The sequence below is a fragment of the Molothrus ater genome, chromosome 3 (assembly GCF_012460135.2).
Source record: "Molothrus ater isolate BHLD 08-10-18 breed brown headed cowbird chromosome 3, BPBGC_Mater_1.1, whole genome shotgun sequence".
NCBI lineage: Eukaryota > Metazoa > Chordata > Aves > Passeriformes > Icteridae > Molothrus > Molothrus ater.
In genome coordinates this window covers 28606737-28614930 of record NC_050480.2, presented here as the reverse complement: position 1 = coordinate 28614930, position 8194 = coordinate 28606737, and positions in this window count along the sequence as shown.

The window sequence follows — 8194 nt, the reverse complement described above, 5'->3', positions numbered from 1 at the left end:
CTTAATGAAGTCCATTATGGGCCTCAGCTTTCAGTATGAGAAGGCACTTTCAAAACACGTCTAGCAAGGAAAATGAGACTCTCTCATAAAGTGTAAAAGTTGTGACAAGCCAGCCACAGATGGAAATGACAAGGTTTTGCCTGCCACAGACAGCTCAGAAAACATTCTAAAGTGTACTGGAGCCACAAGGAGTTACTGGATTTCAATCAAGGCTCAGTGAAATCAATTGCGACTGGAAATGCATCAACTGCATCATGTATTTTCGACAAGGAAGAAATGCATGAGAATGCTTTTCTCTTGGCATTATCCCTTCAAACCTACGGCATGAAGATACCTGACTGAGGCTGTAAGACTATTTTTATAGTTATGATGGAGGTATAAGACTCAGGAATACAGATTTGCTTTCCACTTCTACACTGCCCAATTTCTAGTTGAGCTTTTGTATATTTATTTTTATGCTTCAGATCTCCCTCTGAAAAGTGAAACCAATATTTTTCTCTTTCTTTTTGTGGTTGTGCTTGTATAGCATGGGTTTTCCTCATAGTACAATGGAAATTTGGCTTTACCTTGAGGTTTCCATGTTAATAAATGTGAGAAACAAAATGCAGTAACATTCTGACTTAATTCAAGATTGTGCCTCCTGCTGATGTTAATAGATTTGATACTGCTTGGAAAAGAAGGAAATCACCCTCAGCTGAGAGTTTTACCTTTCACATTCTGAATACACAATTGTTGAAACTTGTTATGAATAAAGGAAAGCCAAGCTGACAGATTAAATATGACATCCTTGAAACTGAATCTTTTGGTCATAGTAGATTTGACAAGGTCTTCAAACTAGCCATCACATCCATTATGACCAAAATGTTTCTAGGTCCCAGTGGGATCAAGAGGCAAAGAACTGAAATCCCCCATTGAAAAACTTTCTGTCAGATGCAAAAAACCCAAAAGTCTGGCACTCTTTCACCTGGAAGGCCATACTGAAAAGGTTTTAAACATGTGTGTTTTACAGATCTCAAAGAGGTTCAGACAACTAAAACCAAACTCTGGCCAGATTTTTACATCATGATAGAACAAGTGGTGTTAACCTGCCATGTAAGGGGAAGGTTCTCAGGTTTTTACTCCTGTCCAGTATGATTCTTCACAGATATGTACTCGTTCCCACTGTAAAAATGTTATATGAGATTTCTAGTGGGCTTCCATGCAGCTTCAATGAGTTCAATGTATTTTGAGTTCTCTTCTACCATCACAAACTAACAATGCCTTGCTTCCAGAAAAATGAATTGTGCTCTGTAAATCTGCTCTGAAGTTCATACAACAGTGACCAAGATATCAATTCAAAAAGCAATTTTGACTTTCCTGTGGCAAAATTCCTGATGCAAGTGTTTCCCCAAGCGCCCTTTCTGTGTCTGAGAACCAAAGGGAAAAAAACATCTTTCTAGCTGCTACAGATTGGTCTCTTCTGTTTGTTCATAAACTCTAACATTGACAGTGCAAAGACTGACTGATTTGGAACATTAGAATAGCAGTGCTACTCTTCTAGAAATCCTTTACATGGTAATTCATCTTTGTTTGTGTAGTCTTTGCAAGCAGAACTTAGCCTCATAATTTCTATGAATTCTCTCCTTCCCTCATGCATTATCTTCATCTTTCAGACCTCTAAACTCAAGTCATTTTATTATTGATGAGCAGGATTTGTATAATGTTTGCCAAGAGATTTGATCTGAAGGATCATGAACTTCATGTCATAATTTTTTCAGCCAATACTGATATGCAGGCCTCTCCAGTGTGAAACAGAGTTGCCTGAAGATGCTTTGCAAATTAGGGGTGAAAGGGAAGAAGCTTGCAAGAGCATGAAAATTAGTGCTATGCACAAATGTAATTACTTATTTAGACCCCAAGTTCAGCAGTTTACATAAAATAGCCTTAGTTGCTCATAAAGTGCCAAGAGCTTTTATCCAATGATAAAAATTGTAGAATGCTTTTTCTGTAGACTATATGGCAACACATTCCTGCAACACACAGCACAAAGACACCTGCCCAGAGGTGGAGGAGATCTTTCATTATCATGGCTCATGACCATCCTGCAAATACTGCCTTTTCCCCAACCTGGAAATTAAACCTGAAATAATTTTAGTAAGGAGGTAATATAAAAGAGGATCTTTATTTGAAGGCCTTCAGGGGCAGTTATGGAAAGATGTCCACAAAAGCCCACCTTCCCAGGGGTGAGTACATTTTTACAGGTTTTAGGAGATTAGCATAATTGATAAAAAGCACCAATTAGGAGGACAAAGTGATGATGCAATTCCTCCCCAGGTCAAGCCCCTTCTCTGGAGTCCACCCCCTCAGCACTAGTTGCACCTCGTCCATGAAAATGTGTCTTGAAGAGTCGCTGTCAACCTCGGCAACCAGGAGGAGCCAAGATAGCGCAGGAGGCCTTCTACCCCCTGGGGGTTAGAGCTCTGGAATTTGTTTTGTCTTTTTACCTAGGGAAAGGCCATGGAAAATTACTGGGAAGTCTAGCCACTAATGCAATAGGCTACAAAGCTACAAATATATGTGCAAAGAATACAGACAACCTACAAAAGAAATAAAGCAAAAACCAAAACAGCATCACAGGGCTTCCCTCCACAGCACAATTCCCACACCTTCAGTGGGGGATTTGAACCAAGACAAATGCCTAAACATATCTAAACTTTCTTTCACTCTCCCGATTTGACACTGAAAAGGTGATAAGGAATTTAATTGGGCCAGGAGAGAGTACATTTCCTGCAGAGTAATTTCTTCAGGCTACAGCACTTTTTTGCTCCATCCAGATCTCTTTGCCTGTCCAACCAACCAGCTATTGCACTTATCATGAGCTCTGAGGTAGAGCATCCTGTTGAGTAGATGTCCTCAGATGTCTTTGCAGTCAGCATGCATACAACCACTGACAAAACCTCCCAATGAGACTCTAAATCCCCAAAGTTAAGAGGGCTAGGGAAAATGTGCAGCCACTCGATTACCATGAAACCATCCTCTGTAAGTGGTGCCCTGAGATGGGTTTGGCTCACAGGAACTCTTCAGAGTGACAGAGAGGCATGGGGCTGGGGGACACAAACCAAGGAGGGAGCACACAGCTCAGGTGGCAGAGAGTACCAGGGACTTTCTCCTGTACTTACTCTAAAACATTTTGGTTCCTATCTCTGTAAAAAATCTCCCAACACTGTTCGGGCTGGTTTTGATCCCTCCAGGGCCAAAACGTAATTTCACCCAGAACCAGATGTAATGAAGTATGGATGCAGGTACTTTGTGCCATTGCACTTCACACCAAAACATGTCCCCTGGAGATTATATTTAACAGTAAAAACATAGACTTTGAGTTCCAGCAAAATCCCAATTTGTCTGGTATGGTAATGAAAGGATGAACAACATTTTAAAATCAGATTATTTGAATTAAGCAAGTAGATACAGAATTCATTTTTTCTCCGTTGCTGTCATGTTTGATGGATGATCTCAGCTGATGATGAATTTTCAGTTAGATTTAGGAGATTTACTTCTGTTGTGATAAAAGGATGATCTCACTTAGAGGCCCTTCCTGCATTCATTGCTCATTGTCTTTACATAGCAGTAGAAAAAGCCAGTGCCTTAACACACAAGAAAATGGCAATAGTAGTAAAAACGGTAATAATAACAACAATCACCAAACAGCCTGGGGCCAGGAGAGAAGTCAAATGGCTTATGTTTAGTTTTGGTCTTTACATTGGTAATGAACAGAACAAACAGGAAATGAGGCAGTTATGGACTTATATGCGATGTGCAACAGAACAGAATCCACTTTGAAAATTGAGCTAACCAGGAATGCATTATGTCAGGAAATATTGGACTTGAGACTTACTGCTCATGTCAATCAATTTAATTTTTTCACATACATTGAAAAATGTATCTTTCCCAGTGTGCAATATTTAATTAGACTTTCATGAGACTTTAAAGCAGGCTCCAAGGATTTTCATAACTCCATGTTCACATGCCAAATTTACATAAATGGAGACAAAGAGATTAAAAAAGCAGGGAATGTAATGAAAAATGCTGCCATCTAAGACCTTCGGAGGAACAAAAGGGATAAGGGGAAAAGATACTTAAGAAAAAAATATGAAAAAAGAGAACTAATAAAAGAAGTGTGCATGAAAATATATTTGAAGAAGAATCCTACCTTATGAATGTCTAACAAAAATAATAGCTCTTTTAATCTGTAGATCTTGTTCTTTAAAGTGTAAAGGAATGCTCACTATTGTAATTTTAATAAAAGGAGGAAACTGAGGTATCAAATTTTGATTGACCCAATGAGGACAGAAAACATATTGTACCTCACTATCTCATCCTTCCTCCTCCTGCTGGCAAGTCGTTACCTCATCTGTTCAGTTTTTCACAAAAATAAGTCCTAATCGCCAGCTTCTTTTGACACTGTCTCCAGGGGGGAGATCACTGTTAAAAACTAATCTCCAGACAATGGTATTCCACTTTGTCTCCACCAAAGAACTTATTTCAGGTCCATAGATACAGCTCGTGAAACAATACATTAGACAATTAGAGTCAAACTTCCTCCACATTCCTCTCTAAGTCCCCAGAAAAGACTTTAGAACATTTTCCCACTCCCCTCTAAACAATAAAATCATCATGCCTGCATGGTGACTATAGAGCATGGCATGATATTCCCAGAATTTTCCCTCCACTTGAACAAAGAGGCCTTCTATGGCTTTCTTAGTTCAGGAACAGCAAAGAGACTTGCTTCATTTTTTTCTCTCCTCCCACTGGCTCATGCTGGTTTCAAGTATGTCTACAGCCAAATCCAGATATTTACAGAATGCTTTCACTAGGCTGAGTTCTTGAAAGCCACTTTATGCATCCTTTCAGGGTGCCCTCACTAACTGAGTCATTACTGATGAAAAAGATGGGAGAAGTAAAGGGAAGAAACAAGCAAAGAGATGACAGAATACATCGTAAAAGTCATATCTTTCTAAAAAATGGATTTCAGAGGCAGTAATTTTCATTATGTACGCCAGAGAACAGGGGCTAAGTTCATGGAATAAGGTGTGAAGCAATGAGTAAATATTAGAGTTCAAGCAAGAAGAGGAGTGGGTGAGAGCTGGCAGTTGAGCAGGACTGTACTCTGGAGCGTCAGAAGGCAGAGTCTGAGTGTTTTGCAGCTCTAAATATTCCACCAGATTCCTGTTCCCCTTATCCCTCTCTCTTGGTATCTCACATATAACAGGAACTTATGTCACTGAACAACATGAAGAATTCATAAAGAAGTATTAAGGAACAATTAAGATGATTCTCACAGCAGCACGTTGTATTCCTGATATGGACCAAGACAAAAGCACCAATAAAAATTACACCAGTCAAGGTAAGAGACAATAAGAGATGTGAAGGATGTTAATAGGTTTAAAAGATTTGCAGTGATGAATCAAGAAAAAGCAATGTGATTTTAGAACTAACGATTGAAATATAAAATGAAATTATATTGATGAGAAGGGAAAGGTGCCTAGACCTGCTCACTTAATTCAGATGTATACAGTGTGGCAGTACAGATTTTCTCTGTACTGACCAGGCCTTGATTAATAGCACAGACAGCAGAGTGAGAAGTAGATCAAAATTTTATAATTTATCATGATAAAAATCTCCTATTGTATGTCTTCACTGGCCTTACCAAGTTGGAGAACTATCAAGTCATCATCCTTCCATGGGGGAAATGGACAACTTGCCACTGAATTTATTCCTATTTTGTGAAGGTACCAAAGAGCCACAGTGTTTATCAGTCTATCTGGCACTTGTCCTGAATGTGACACCATTTTCTCCATTCCCCAACTGGTGAATGGAGAAAAAGAATAGGTAGGACAGAAGGAAGATCCATCTGAACATAAGGAAGACCTTTTGTACTGTAGGGGTAACTGAGCATTGCCATGGGTTTCTCAGAGATTGCAGTCTCCATCCCTGGAGATACTGAAAAGCCATTTGGGCAAGGTCTTAAGGAGCCTGCTATGGGTGGTCCTGCTTCAGTAGGAGGGACTAGCCCAGATGACCTCCAAGGATCCCTTCAAGGTTGAACCACTCTGTGCTTCTACGATTCCAGAAAAAAAGTTAATGAATGCAGGGGGATTTCTGGCATATCTGCCAGATTTTCTTGCATATCACTTTGGGTTTGGACAAGTCATTTTATCCTTTAATGCTTTTCTTCCTTCATCTGAAAATGGGGTTTAATTATATCTACCACCCATGGAGCACACTTCATTAGGAATCCACACACCTGCAGAAAACCTGTGCACTGTTCATACCCTTAAGTAGAACATTGATGATGCTCAGATTTTGTGGTTAGTTCAAGGAGCTGTGGTAAATGTCACTCTCCCTTTGCAAAGCCCCTGGGATACCTGGAAATCATAAGCCTTAACACTCCAAAACATTCACCTTGTTCTCTGTGTAGGCTGGGGAATGTCACAGCTACCAACGCTTTGTGACTCCAAGACATTCAAATTTGTCTCATGTCATAATCTGTATGCTTGGGTTGTTATTTTGTGTAGCTAAAATCTGAACATGCTTCCCTGCTGCAGATAATTAGTGATATGCACGTGGGAGATGTTACAGCTCATAGGACAGTCTTTGCTGACAGTTGACAGTGATGGTAGTGCAGTCTGTTCCAAAGAGGGAAAGGGGAGCAGTGCTATCAGGAATTGATTTTTGCCTTCATAAAGCCTCTCCTTATTCACCAGTTTCCCCTGAACCTACCTGCTTCTCAGATTTATTTGAAAGTATAAAATTAAATTTTTACTGGTTCAGTTTTATTGGACAAGGGTTTAAGTATTTTATTCTGCTCTCTGCTCAGCACTCAAGTTGAAACCTCTGTGAAACCTAACTCTACATCTATCTCTTGATGTTGTCAGGTAAACAGTCTAAAGGGAGTTTACTGTTTACTTCTGGATGCTAAGGGGTTACTTATTACGAAAAATGTGGGATATCTTCAGAATATTTGGTTTACAGCAGATTATGAGGACAGTTAAATCAGAAGTTGAAGAAATATTCAATATATAGTGAACTGTTTCAGTAACTCAGTGGAAAGGTGGAGTGAAGAGGTGAAGCAGGTTTTTTGTGATGATGATGATGGTGATGATGATTGATGAGGCCATTAAACTGCTGATAATCTGCTCCAGCCTTCCAGAAAAGTCCCATCTCTTTTTTCCTTTCTTTCTAAACTCTCAAAACAACTTCCCCATTTACATCTTTCTTGAAGAATAAGGCAGTCAAATTCCAACCTTCAAAATCTGTTCATGAGACTCTGGTAGAATTACAGGAGAGACAGATGCTTTCATAGAGAACTCCCTTTTTATTCCAGCTACAGGACATGGCTTCATTTTCAGCTTCTGGGAAGACAAACCACAAATGAAAATCCATGTGGACATTTATGAAACATTTCATGTGGCAAACAGAACAAAAAGAATTTGTTATTGTTTTATTTTTGTAGGTATGGACGTTGATATTTGCATTGTATGTAGAGTGGATATGTTATGAAAATGTTGCACACGTTTAGCCAGACTAAAATATTTTAATGGTCTATTTTCATGTATTTTATGCCCAGCTAATCAAGTCTACTTTATCACTTTCTTCTACTTTGTCCACTAGCGATCACATTTGGAAACAAGTTAATAAACCTGATATGCCTGTCATGTGATTGATTAAGCCATGCTCAGTGTTTCCATCTAGGGAGCAACACTGTGAATCCCCAGCTGACCCCTTGGAAACCTGCATCCCTGATTTTGAGGGAAGGCTAACAAACACTGCCATGTCCAGTGCCCTTGTCTGCATGGTGATAGGGACACAGAGAAGCCCTCCTCCTGCTCTTCCTCCTCCTTCCTGATCCATCATAGTTCTCAGACCTTGCTATATGCCCTGCACTGTATTCTGAAAATTTCTGGATCCTTCTGTCCTCACTGCTGAACCTTAGAAGTCACAACAAGTTTGCTCTGCTATCAGCTTAATCCACTTTCCTGTTCTGAAAAGACTTGACCCCTGTATTTGCAGGCAACAGTATCCCTTAAATCTTGAGTTTCAGGTTTGGAATATTTGACCACTGATGTCCAGAATCTTAACATAACTTTACACAGCAGTAATGGCATCTTTGCTGTAGACCACAGGCAGGTGTCACCTAAGCTTGATGACTTCACAG